Raw genomic sequence first — 14,820 nt, forward strand, 5'->3', positions numbered from 1 at the left:
TAGGTATTTTTTGGCAAAAATTATTTTTAATTGCAGTCAATAAGTCAGGAATAGCTCTACAACCTCGGGCAGCCGTACGGGCTTTCCCTGAGAGATGACTGTAAGTGTGATGGAATAAAAGCTAGTGGTTAGTCTCTCGTGCTTCCACATTTTGGCTACAGAATTCATCATATATTTTGTCACGTTATTTTTTATATTTAAATAACGATTAGCCTCCTGCTTGGCATCAGTCGGTAGAGCATGAAATATTTTAATAATTATAAAAATTAGGTCGTGGTTTTTAATAGGATACAGTCTCATAAAAATCTTTATAGGCCCAGATATGAGCTTCCACAATAATTCTGATAATTCATTAAAAAATATAAATATAATACTTATCCTATAGTATTGAGGAGTTAAAATAAATCGCACACCATAAACAATTTGATACATATATTAATAAATATTGCAAAAAATAAATCAGAGCAAAAAATATATAGAGCGATAAAAAATATATAATATAAAAATAGAACAATGATCGAAATCAATAAAATATCACAGGCTAAATACTATTCTCTAAATCGTATAGCACGAAACGTTACCATGTGCTTTTATTTTTATGATCATATGCATCCATTTGCATGTAGCTGCGATATCAGCTTGCTAATACTTGTCGACTTGGACAATTCCATTAAAAATAGATTTCTTAATATCAGCTTGATAAATTGACAACCAATAATCGAAATATATATATTATATTCAATGGTACCTAATAGATTTCTTTGTAATGAATATATATTTTATCTCAGGGTGCAAGATTCGGCACCTGACGGAATAAATAGAGCAATTCATCTAGTGAATCAGAGCTACAACAAACTATCGCAAATTATATTGCAGAAATTAAAGATCATATGGATATGTATTAACAGCCTAGATTTTATACTTCTTTGATTTATAGAACTTCTGATATGTATTGACTCGTTACTTTTCTAATAAAATACCTTTACTACTACATTTACTTGCGCAAGTATTTTTTACTAAATTCTTAATTTATGAGAAAACCCTTTCGACGAGCTAGCTTTGATTCTCATGTAATTTCGAAGCACTGAGGGCGCCCTATCACTATTTCAATATTTTTCACTCACGTGTCGAAATTTTCTTATGAGCTGCTGATGTCGATCCAACTCCTGGTGGTCCTGGACTATTGCAGCTGGAGTCGTCTCTTCCAAGGGGTTACAAAATTATTTAAAAAATGAAAATGACTTTTGCTTTATAAGAGCATCACAAAGTCTTATAAGAAATTTAGTAATTCAATTTAACTTTAAATTATTACAAGATATAGCAAGGTATTACGCTCTATAATTTTTAGTGACCTCTCATGGTGGCATTTGGCAGGCAAGTGTCGGTTCTCCTTTCTCAATTTTACAATTCTCATTTCCGATTTCTAAATTTACATAAAATCTGAATATCCTAGTCCTCCGCCATTCAAGGTTCAAATAGACCGTACTAAAATATTAAATTATTACTTATGTTGTATATTTAATAATTTCTTTGCCTTCGGGCCATATCCAAAACATAGATTATACAACTATTTTATACAAATTCTATTTATTTGTAGAAATATATACAAATATTTTTGAATCGGCTCACTATTGCCGCCTATCAATTGCCATTATGTGATTGGTGCATGCAAATTGTTACAGTATTCATGCGCCTGGTAACCTCCTATTTCCTTGATACATTTAATTATTTTTATTGGGTTTTTTAAATATGCTCTCTACATGCTAGTTAATTTTTTATATGTTATTATTTGTTTCATGCATCATAATAATTAGCCACGTGAGACCTTTAGTTCCTCAAATTGCATACTGTTTTGCCACAATAAATTTCTGCCAAGGTGTTTGGTCAGATTCTACGTTGCATGGCTCGGTCGATCGTTAGGTCGTCAATCACTAAATGTTTATGCCTAACCTCAACCTTCAATGTTTTATATAATATTATATATTAGCAAAGAAAATTATTTCAATCCCTCTTAGGCTGTTGTACAGTTTAGCCAGGACAATCTGATATTATCTAATCTTTATGTTATCTCTTTGGTGATTTTAGCCAATTACTTCACTTAGACCTATAAATATTTCAGCTAGGCTTCTTATTTATCCATCCGAATTACAATATGTTACAATTTCTTAAAAAATAGGGGAGTTCTAGAAGGTCGCCATTAAATGTACTAAATAAGTAATGCTGGCTGATAGGATTTTTGAAGCCATTGTACCTTTTTCAAGTTGGTGAGATCCGTGAAGTTCTTGAAGTTGAGGTTGAAGGTGATGTGGAGGGTCCGGACGTGGAGCACTGATATTGTGGGTCGCTGGAACTAGTTGGTTCGGCACATCAGATATCGACTGTTCTGGTTCGAGGCCACTTGAGATTTTTTCGAGAGGTTCTTCCAGGAATCTCCTTGCTGGAACTCGTGTTGGAATTGGTGAAAATCTATTTAGGTGTTGGCCCGCAATGGTGGATAGCAGATGATTGAGATGATAACGTCTGCGGGTTACAATCTGTGTGAGTATTGGAGTCTTGCAGTTCTGGTTGTTGCTTTTCGTGGCTGGCTACTGAGTCTTTGCACGGTGTCCTGCTGTAGGGTTTCGTAGTTCTCTTATGAAAAACTCGGCGGAGTGCTGAGGAAAAAATAATTCGGCCTGGGAGAGTTCACAGAACACGAACAATTTCACAAGGAAGATCTACAGAAGTTCGGGCGCCAGTTAAGGGTGCAGGAACACACTGTGCGTTTTTAAAAAGACTTTATTCAGGCCGAGCCTGTACACTACAACTACATAATACAGAATATTGCTTAAGACTACTTCACATTGATTCTAATACCGTATTTATATGAAACAGTTACATTGATAACATTAGGGGAAGCTAGATTAGAAATTACACAATAAACAATAACAACTGATTAGACCAATTTAGTAATGGATTGTAAATAAGATATCAGTAATGGATTGTACTAAGTACATAGAAAGATAATATTAGGGAAAGCTAGATTAGACATTACACAATAAACAATAACAACTGATTAGACCAATTTAGTAATGGATTGCAAATAAGATATCAGTAATGGATTGGACTAAGTACATAGAAAGATAATATTAGGGAAAGCTATAATCTAACTATCGTCGCTGGTGGCTTGCATTACGGTAAAACAATATCAGTTATCTCTTGGTATTCCTTTTCCCAATGAATTCCTTTCTGCGTGATAAAAATGACTGAGAAGGAAAATTCAAACACTGAATCATTCAGTACTGAGTCACCCATAATACGATGGAAACTTATATTAAAGAAATATGATTTTTAGACAAGATACCGTTTTACGTCAATTCATTAAAAGTCTCATCCAGTGAAGGTACACGGCATCTTTTCCTCTCATCTATCCTATCCAACTGTCCACCTTTTCCCTCAAATATATAAGTTGGTAAGCAATTCGATCCACAACATGTTGGATGTGGGATTTGGTGAGTACCTTTTATTGGCGTAGATTGCTGTTCGACATTGAGGGGGACGTACTGGGGGGTCTGAGGGGTGACCCCGGGAAAGATTTTTTTTGAAAAATAGCTTATTAAAATGGTGGTTTTTAAAGCATATTTTACTTCAAATCTGTTTTGAATCATCTTATTCGGCAGTGGTAAATTAGTGAGTTGGCTAAATAAATAAAATTCTGAGTTAGCCTAATAGTTTTAGGTTTTACTAGATAAACATTATTCACATAAAAACCAGCATAATAAAACAGCATTAGTTGTATTGTTTGTTTCGATTACCAGCCATAATTTGAGTCTTCAATAAATTTTTCCGGGGGACACAGCACAGCTTGGTGTAATGAAACACCGCTTGGATTATTCAAGGCGAGGTTGTCATTTTCACTATTATTATGATCATCTGGCTTGCAGTTTCTGAATTTTTCAATCGTTCTGTAATTTGAATTTGTTGATCCCAGCTATTGATAGCATATGGCGGCACATCATTCAGCCGCTATCCTTGACTTTGAAACTCCTGAGAGGCCAAAATACGTTCTTCCTAGTACGTTTGACAATTGGAAAAATAATTTCAATTATTTCTGAGAAACTTTCTCGCTTTCACCACCTACTTATCTTTCGAAACCAAAAAGTTTCTAGCATGTCGAAAATTTCATGTTTTCTGCTCGAAATGTCTGGACATTGACGAACATAATTACTAATTGATAAATAACTATGGATCGGATAAAAATGATCCAGACACCAATAGAAAGGAGACAGTCTTCCCGTTCATTTGATATAAAATTATTACTCATTACGACGCTACATGATTCTGAGAGAAGTGATATTCAAAAGAAAAACAAATCTTCGCGATGTTTTCAATTTTATCATAAAAGTTAAATTTCCTTCCAATCCTTCAACCCTGAAACTTTTTTAGACTACTAGGATATCGGGGATGATATTATACATCCAATTCTGACGTTGAATTGGAAATTTGAGAAAGTTGCAATTTTACACGATTTGACAACTCTGTAATTTCTTCGGATGGAGGGCCAAGTCTCAACTTGTTTTACACAAACTATACAATATAATCTTCAATAACTGGTATCTTAATTGACACGCGTCTGATGCGTGGGGAGGGGGGTAAGAATTTAACTTAATGATTAAAACAATAATATTTATCCATTTTCTGATTCTATCTTTACACAGCAATAAAATCCCATCCAAACAAAGCTTTCTCCAAGTGAAACCATATGGCGTAATTGGCAGCTGAGAATTTTCAACTCTGATAAAGATAAACAATTCAATTTTTTACAAAATGATAAATAATAATTATTCTGTATTTCATGTTTCCTGGACATAAGGAGATTGCATATTACGACACAAAAATAATTCAGGACAGTCCATTTTCTATCGGACCTACTTGTTTTGTTTCGAAAATATCAAAAAAATTGAACATGATATTTATTATAATGTTATTTTATCATGATGATAAATTATTAATTCATGCTATTGAGGATGTTATAATATTATAATATAGCCCCATCAGAAGATTATTATTTATATACTCATGGGAGAGCAGATAGCAGACTTTCACATTCATCAGGATCTGGTACGGGGTAATTTAAGGTATGGGAAGGTATGGTAAGGGAATCTAGAGTGGTATGCACTGCTAGCGCCTCAAGCGGATGGTTGCAGAAAAATTGCCATCACATTGATCCAAAGACCTTGAAGATGCAATATCTCTTACCTTATTTCTTCAAGGTCTTTGCATTGGTCTTATGGGCTCGAGTAGAAAAATATATCACACTACTAATATACATATAGTAATAGTAATATACATAGTATAGTAATAGTGCGCGTACATGAGTTTGGTTGCAGGAAGATTGCAACCTCCAATGCACTCCAATGCAACCTCCTATATTTTTTTTTTTTTTTTTTTTTTTTTGAATCTGCAAGCTGCGGGAGCCCGCGCACCGGACTTCTCTTCTGAGCACTAAGTCCAAGTCCTCGGGCACCGGTTGTCTTCCTGGGGCCCGGATCGATCTCGCAGTTCTCGCAAAGGCTTTCCCTAGCCATTCTCGAGGTCCTCTTGCGATTCCGGAGTGAATCAGCAAGCTGCGGAAGCCCGCGCACTGGACTTCTCTTCTGATCACTAAGTCCTAGTCCCTGGGCACCGGGTGTCTTCCTAGAGTCCGGATCGAGCTCGGGGTTGTCGGAAAGGCTTTTCCTAGCCTTTCTCGAGGTCCTTTTGCGATTCGAGGCTCTGGCGATGATGTACCAAGATGTAGTCAGGTTTTAACCAAAACTTGGCGTGTCGCTGCTGGTTGTAACAGGCAGGTTGATGCCCAAACTCGTTGAAAAAGTCAAACAACACTCGTCCAAGTGTGTGTTGGACTGCGGAGCTTCCAGTGTCTGAGATTAACCACCTTTAACCTCAGACTCAACTCCCGGTCGTCGAAGGATTTGGAGTACACTCAAAGCACGAGTTGTACTATGTTGCTAGCTGCGCGCTGCTTCCTTCACTCTCTCTGTCGACCGCTCACACTGGACACCCGAACTAGACTGCTGCCTACCAGCCTTTAACGAGCCTCCTTTCACGAGTGGCCGAGATGGAGGGGAGTACAAGGATGCACATCACTGCTGAGCGGTAGCCCAGCGGCTGGCTTGCTCGTTGACCTCTGTGATTCCATCAGAGATAACCGAGCGTCTTATAACTAGCCCTAAACTCAATTCCCTTCATTAGTTACGATATACATCGTGACAGCGTATATACAAGGTTTTTGGAAATTTTGCATTTCGAGGATAATATAAAAGGAAAAGAAGCCTCCTTCATACGCCAATATTATAGTAAAAATCAGACAATAGAATTATTCATCATAAATCAGGTGTCGAGTGGATTATAATTATTGTATGCGATGACGCTTGCAATTCAATATCTCAATGTAGTGAGGCATGCAATTGATAACTTGAAGTAGCATAGTATTTTCTCCCGACTTTTCTCTGCTTTCAACTCGGTAATCTTTTGATGATAGAAGCAAAGCTGTTTAGATCAAATTATTGGCATTGTCAATACAACAACCCAAACAGCCATCAGTCGTTTATACACTGATATCTCGCCAAAACGACAGGACAGAATTCACTCTGATGGACAGTATCAGAGAAGACTGTGGTTTATAACTGCACGAGGTCTACTGTTCACAGAACTACTAGTCCAATAGATTTCAAGAAGAGGAACGGAAGTTCCTACCCATTGAATTACCTTTTATTTCTACAGGAATATGGAGAAGTAGAAGCAAAATCAGAGAAGAAGAGAATAGAAAATAAAATAGGAGAAAAAGAATAAAGGGGAAAGAAGAGAACAGAAGGAAAAAAATAAGGGATGAGAGGATAAGAGAGTAAAAGAAAAGAGTAGAGAAGTGGCACTTCTACTGTACTTTCTACCGTTTGCGACAAACTAGAGGAGTTTTCGGTAGTTTGGGAGACTGATCACTTTCGGTCATTTGGGACTCTCACCACTTTCGGTCGTTTGGGACTCTCACCACTTTCTGTCGTTTGGGACAAAACACGTTTTCTGTCGATTGGGAAAATTCTTAAAAGTTTTCTGTCATTTGGGATTCGGCTGAATGAGAAAGTTCCAGTTTCAATATTTCATTAATTCTGCCATTTGGGAAAATAGTAGTTTTCGGCCGTTTGGGAAAATATAGCGTTTCGGTCGTTTGGGATTCTGTCGATTGGCATGCCACCCTTCGATACACTGCAAGGACTTCACAGGGTGTTCCCTCCCAGTCAAAGTTTATCGATAGACAGGTGGCCTGACCGCCCAGCTGAAGCTCTCTGCAAGCTACTGGGAGATCACAGTCGATGTATAAGACCACACCATCGCACTGGTTAAGGCTATTATAAGACCTGAGGAGCGTATACCCCGGGATTTCCAAGAGGTCACTCTCGTCATTCAGCCATGCCTCAGTCAATATTATGGAACTAAAACGATGTTTGAGGCTCTGTAGAATAATTGTAAACTCATCTATATCTCTTCCATAACTTCTTATGTTTTGGTGGATCACTCAGAAACCGGAATAGTCTCCGTTCTCAGAAAAACTAGATGTAGAATAATTTAAAGAAAAATCATTAATATCTGCACACTCCGTGCATTCAATTGGAGACGCATCAATCGGACCCATAAAATCGCTCATTACTTATCTCTTATAAATAGATAAGAAGCAAGCCGAGCCGCCTGGTGCACTTACAATCTATATGAGAGACAAGGCATGCTATTTTGTTAAAGAAAACTTAAGATATAACATTGAACACAATCTTAATAACTATACGTACACACCTGTATCAATACAGAATGAATAATATAATTATAAGCATAGAGACTCAATAAGTATTTATACATTATTATTATTAGGCTTAGTAGAAGTAAAGTAATAGCCCATTTATAGCTAGTCAGTCACTCATCATTAACCTACTCTTCGACTCATAAATATACAGACTATAGTGAGGTCCACATTATAATGACAGTGGATAAAGATAGAAGAATAGCGATGCCAATTCTCTGCATTAATTAATCATATTTCTACACTGTCAAAAACATAATTGGCATCATTGTGGACCTAGAAAAGGATAGTACCACCAACTTTGTCGAATGATAGACAAGGATAGCAAAACCAAAGTTGATCAAATACTGTCATTATAACGTGGACCTTACTATAGCCTAATTGAATGTTAAAAAGGAGCGTAATAGATATTAATAAAATGAATGAAATAAATAAATATTATTTTAAAGACCGTAAGTGATAATCATATATTGGAATAAAATGCGTTTTTTTGATGAATAATTAAAAAAAATGTTTTTTTCTTTCAATAAAAAATTGCATCTGAAAAACTTAGGTTGGCGGGAGTAAGAAAATATTATTGAATTGAGAGAATAATGAAAATCAATCTATAATAAATAGACTAAGTCTAATAATTGTCATTCGACTAACGCTTCTATTAGTCAACTATCATTAATATAATCATATTGCAGATATCGTTAATGTAAGAATAATATATCGTTAGTAGAAGAGTCATCAATTAGATCTGGGAATCAATGCGGATTTACAATCTTGCAGGTAGTTTAACCCCTTCAACTATAATAGATATAGACCAAATGAATTAATAGCGATACTCTTAGAGCTAGACTATTTTTACTACTGTAGCCTACCTAATCAACTAATCACTTTTCCTTTCAATTTTATTGTGGAAAAACTTTGGAAACTATTGAAAATTCCAATTATATACGGTACGGAAGAAAACTTGATTGAAAGGGTTTATTCAGTGTAGTTAATAAATTACCAACGAAATAACGTGCCAATGAGATTATTGCATGTATTACGCTACTTTGGTCTATCGAATTGATGATAATGATATAATCCTGTGATGTGTCCCAGAAGGTAAGTTATAAGTAAATACGTTAAAGAAGAGTAGGCTGTATGATGTATCTCTCATTCTCAAGAGTAGTGGAAGAATTGTAATGTAATTTCATCATGGCTTATTAATGATAAAAGACGATTGACCTCATCAATATAATGGCATTTAATATGAGCCGATTCACTAGGCTTGTATACCGTTCTATCCTTCTTCATATAGCTAGTGTTATGAATGGTGATAAGACTACCGAACAAAACACCATTCATCTGAGTTCTTTTCTAAACAGTCTAGGGAATCAGTTCATAACAGGAATTATTGCTTCATTCGCTTCAGAAGCACTATCTAGATTTTGTGGAATACTCGGAAAACCAATACATATTTTGATAATAAAAATATGATAAATCAAGTGAATGATAGAAAAATGAATTAAGTAGGTATACATGGAAATATTTCCTGTTGAGTCTCTATTATTAGTCAGGCTATGGAAATTGAAATATCCAATCTTTCTTGCATGTAGTTGCGCTTTCTTTCTGACAACATGAGAGTAAACTAATTTTAATTGAATATTATATACATTTATTTCTGACTCTATTTTTATTTAGGTTAGGTATCGAAATTGATATTTCCAATCTCTCTTGCGAGTTGTTAAGCATACTTTCTAACAACATGCAAATAAACTCATTGAAAAAAAATATATTCCTCTATTTCAAATTAAATAAATAAATGTAAAATTAGTACTTCTCCAAGCAACTAAATATATATTTTGATAAAAAAAAAAAAAACTCTGTGTGATATTACTCCACATGCAAATTACTCAGTTGAAATAAATAATGTTTCTGTGAGATTCTATAGATTATTTACATAAAATTGAAAAAATAATAAAGCTTTTCATATTCTTACTTACAGTAGTTGTAGTGCGACATTACCTAGTTACATGCTTGTCTCTCGCTTGAGTGTGGCCATCCCTAGTGAAAGAGATCCATAGAAATCAATAGAAAAACTCTATTGATATCAATAGGTACTCATGGATATCAATAGAAATCCATGGATACCAATAGAAATCACGGTAAATACAGTCAATGAACTTATATTGATATCACTACAAGTTTAGTGATATCAATAGAAGTTCATGGATATCAATAGAAATCACGGTAAGTACAGTCAATGAACTTATATTGATATCACTGCAAGTTTAGTGATATCAATAGAAGCTCATGGATATCAATAGAAATCCATGGATACCAATAGAAATCACGGTAAATACAGTCAATGAACTTATATTGATATCACTACAAGTTTAGTGATATCAATAGAAGTTCATGGATACCAATAGAAATCCGTGGATACCAATAGAAATCACGGTAAATACAGTCAATGAACTTATATTGATATCACTACAAGTTTAGTGATATCAATAGGAGTCCATGGATTGCGCTAATTTTAAATGCAGTTTAAAACTGAATAATTTTGGCAGATTTTCAATTTTCCCGAAACAATGCATTTTTGATGACTGATTCGGGTGTAGAAGTGGATTTCCAGCACTTTTTGTCTCCTGCAAAAATCGTCTACAGGGCACCTTTAACAATATATAGACCTTTTGCGGTAATTTTAAATGCAGTTAAAAACTTTGAATATTTTTGGCAGATTTTCAATTTTCTCGAAACAATGTATTTTTGATGAGTGATTCGGGTGAAGAAGTGAATTTCCAGTACATTTTGTCCTCTGCGAAAATCATCCTGTCAGACGTGCCGTTAACATGCTACTGACGTTCAAATTTTAAAAAAATTTGTATTTGATCATGGAGAATTCTAAAAAAAACATGTACGATTCTGTTCATATTGTCAATCTTATCCTAGAATTTCAAATGATTCTATCCGAAATTGGAAAAGTTATACCACTTTTTCAAATTATATCAAAGTTTATGGGGAAAATCGTGCAGTATCTGAACTATACACACTTGAACTTTGAATGATTTCAAATCAAATAATAACTACTTCTACTATTTATCGATCCCAACATTATTTAAGTGTCAAGCACAAATGTCCCCCATAAAAATCATTAACCCGCACCTGAAATATCAATTTTTTTAATAAGATTGTCAATATCATTAATTTTGAAATTCCTACCATCCATAGGTCTACTATGGTATCGAATTAAAATATCAATATATTTTTATACTATGAGATAAACGTATCGAAGTTTCAACAATCGATATATCAAACAAACAAATTCCAACTTTTTTCTGGAGCAAACTGGTTTTATTGCATCAAACAATGTAGAAATTAGGACAGTATTCCACTCTTACTTATTTAAAATATGTAATTTGAATAATGCATTCCCAAACAAGTTTGAAAATATATAATTATAAATAATCGAATATTGATGATATATCGATATTTTCATAGTAGGTTTATCGATAGTGGGTTTATTGATGGGAAGGCGGTTGTTGGTTCGGCATTGTAACATTTAGATCGTAACGGTTTTTTTTGGTGTCTGTTGTTTTGTGATTTTTGTGAAAGATCAGGTTTAAGGTAAGTCAAGTGATTTTGTTTTTATTGATGTACTGTATAATGGAAGAATACATTTATTATAGTCTTAGATACTTAGACTATATTTATTTAAATGATAAACTTATTGAAAGACTAGCCACATAACCTCAAAGCCTCATAATTAGCCTTAATGAATTATTTATGGCATAATTTCAATAATAATAAAAGTAAGCCTCTTAAATCTATTAGTGCTGGAAAAGAAAAATCTAAGTAAGTGTTAATTTTGATTATTTTGGAACAGAATATAAAGTCAAACAATTTTTTCTATGGGTGATGCCCACATGAGCTCTAGGCTTGTGCTAATCATTTATAGGAATGCAAAGGAAGTTTGATTAATGGAATATAATATTCTCACCACCACATATATTCAGTTATCAATTAGTTCTGCTTAAAATTATTACCTTTCCATTGCAATATTTTTCCTGTTCACAAGCCTAATCTCTAAATTGCTTTCACTAGGCCTATCTAAAAAAATCAGGAATTTATAGGTTACATTAATATCAGTTTCAGTCCTATAAAGCCAGATGACTACTAGTTTCAGGTTGCTAAAATCCCACTATCAAATTGTAGTAAGGCATTTATTAATTAGATTAGTACATGGTTCTAATCAAGACTCTCTCAAACACAGACTAACACAAATTACATTTTAATTTGATTGAGGTTAAGAAGTGGAACTATGTAGGTAGCACAGGAGACACACTGTAACTGCTAGAGAAGATGATAACTGAATGCTGAACTATGATTTGATCTGAAAATTACAATTTCATAATGAATGGGCCTGTATGAATACTCGAAACTTGTAGCTCTTTTTTGACCATGTTTTTCTTAAAAAGAATTTTTTCATATTTCTATAGGTTTAATTAAAAAATATATATGTTGCTGTTACAGGTTGCAGACACAATACCAGAAGATAAACTGATCCTTGCAGGAAATGTTAAAATTGGGAAAGCTGGAGATTCCCAGTTCACTAAAAATTTATGCTCGAAAAAAGAAGCGTGACTGGACGAAAATCGAACGTCCACAAGGACTTCCAAGCAAAAACAATGTTGACACCCCAAAAAATGGATAGTTTAAGAAGTAAGTGTTATTTAGTCACATATTTTAAAATCCATCGTTGGAGACACCCTTTTAAAACTTACATTAATCCTAGCAGAGGATAAAGATATGGGACCATATTTATTGAACGAGCGTTAACAAGTTCTCACTTTCGACTTACTAGAGGTCAAAGTTGTTTTCTGTCTGTTTGTTTCTACAATCACTTTAGAGAATTGATCAATAAGCTTCAAATTTTGAACACATATTCTTCAAACGTTTTTACAGGTCAAGTTTGTTGGACAACAAAATTGATTCATTCCTTCGTCCTCTTCAAGGATATACAAATAACATTGAATGTGCATAAGTAGAAAATTTGTTTGATTTATCCTTTAGTTAGCTGAAATTAGATTTCATGTTATTTCTTTGATCATTTCATTCATTTAAAAAAGTAATGCTATTCAGATTAATTGCTAAAGTCGCTGTCCATCTGTGGGTTTGCTTGTTTGTGAGAATTATGGAAACAACTCAATATTCTTTCTTTTCCTAGGATAATTGAATAGGTTTCATTAGGAATCCTATTTGAATTGAAAGAACCCTTTGTAATTAAACTTTGTGCAAGTGCATTTATAATTTCTAGATTATTCTGTTTATTCACTTGCTCTTTTTTGTGTATTTATCATCATAATATTTCTTTGTGAGGAAATTGAATCTTTCAATGCATGTACTCTTACTATTGATATTATCTGTTTCTCTAAACATACAAGTTTACTGTCTTATGAGATAGTTTTAAAATTAACTTTTAAAACAATTTCTTAATTGCAAAAGTGTTCTGTGCATACTCATATATACATTCATACAGTACTGTCTTTCTACTGTTGGGCTACATTTGAATATAAATCTGAGTACCCTTTTTAAATTATTTCGTCACAACATGTTTCGGCTACTAATGCATTAGTATTTATTTATTTTCCAATCACTTGAAAATGACATTAGTAGCCAAAACATGTCTTGAAGAAATAATTTAAAAAGGGTACTCAGATTTATATTCATACATTATGTATGTGATTATGTAAGGAAATATCATTTTTTTAAGTACATCTTTCTTTCTATTTTTCTGTGAGAGTTTTCATCATTAGCAAAATTTCTCAAATACATTTTCTGTAGGTTTTTTAAAATATTTCTAAGAAGAGCTTAAGCTGCATGTAGATTTTAAAATCAGAATGATATAGCGAGCTCTCCAGCCCAGGGGGCTCACTAGTTAACGTACTTATGGTTTTACACTACCTGGTAGCAAAGAAGTTCATTGGGATGCAGCCAATGTAACGAGGAGCACGGCGTCGACAAGAGTGACCCTCTCACGGTCATAGCTCAGGCATCAACTTTCTAAAAACCACTCAAGGCTACATTACACGGATCTTTTTTGCAAGCCTGGTGGGAATGAACTTTTAATAATGAGCTTCAATTCCCATTAAAATTCAAGCACTGCGTTAGAGTGGGAAACAATTTGGCAACCACATGGGCTGTGCATTGGTATATTCAAGATGACGTTCAACTGCAGGCTCAACCTCCAACTTCTCTGCTGCCAGGTAGTTTAGTTGCATTGTACTCACCATTGATATTACTTTCCTTTCACGTGAGGGAGAGTCATGCATATTTAAATACATTTTTAGGTTATTAAATAAATTTGCTAGTAGATTAAGTCATGAAATAAAATCCTTATTTTCTAATTTCTTAAGATTTTAATAACCTACTTTGAACTGTTATTTGTTCTAGAAATGTTCAAACGACGGATCCTCGAGGAGAATCCGAATGCTTCGAGAAGTGAGATGGAATTAAGATGAGCTAGCATTAACCAGTACGTTGCTCAAAAGATCGCAACCCTAAACAGAAAAAGCTTCAAATCTCCTGGAGCACTCCCAGATAAGGACATATTAATTCATGAATAATATATATGTAATGTAATGTTTCTTCATAAATAATATAATTATATATGAGCTACTTTAATAAACAATTTTGCATTTTATTCATGGCTCAATTATTTACATTCCTCAATTTTTGTCAATAAACATCTATTCACTGGATCTAATTTACTTATATTTATTAGATAATTCTTAAACTGGTATACTTCCTTGTCTGATGCTAGTCACAGCTGAGTTAGAATTCTAATATTTGCAAATGGTATCTTCATCCTATTAAGCTGCTATACGAGATTTGAAAGGATTTTTTCTATAAAGGGGACAGGTTGCTTATGGATGGCTATTGATCTGTATTGATATTAATACATTCTTATCCATGGATTTCTATTGATCTGTATTTATATCAATAGGTATTTG

The 14,820-nt window shown here is 34.0% G+C and overlaps 1 long non-coding RNA gene across 3 annotated transcripts; it reads left to right on the plus strand.

The window, feature by feature from the left end:
• The first annotated feature begins 11,322 nt into the window (after positions 1–11,322).
• LOC120353849 lies at positions 11,323–14,510 on the plus strand. Of its 3 annotated transcripts, none has more exons than XR_005572645.1 (3): positions 11,323–11,434; positions 12,341–12,529; positions 14,261–14,510. It is a non-coding gene; the product is annotated as an uncharacterized LOC120353849 (long non-coding RNA). The 3 variants fall into 3 exon arrangements; XR_005572646.1 differs by having other exon boundaries at positions 12,348–12,529; XR_005572644.1 differs by having other exon boundaries at positions 11,324–11,662.
• Positions 14,511–14,820: the final 310 nt, after the last annotated feature.

Source organism: Nilaparvata lugens, chromosome 12 (genome assembly GCF_014356525.2).
Source record: "Nilaparvata lugens isolate BPH chromosome 12, ASM1435652v1, whole genome shotgun sequence".
NCBI classification, from domain to species: domain Eukaryota; kingdom Metazoa; phylum Arthropoda; class Insecta; order Hemiptera; family Delphacidae; genus Nilaparvata; species Nilaparvata lugens.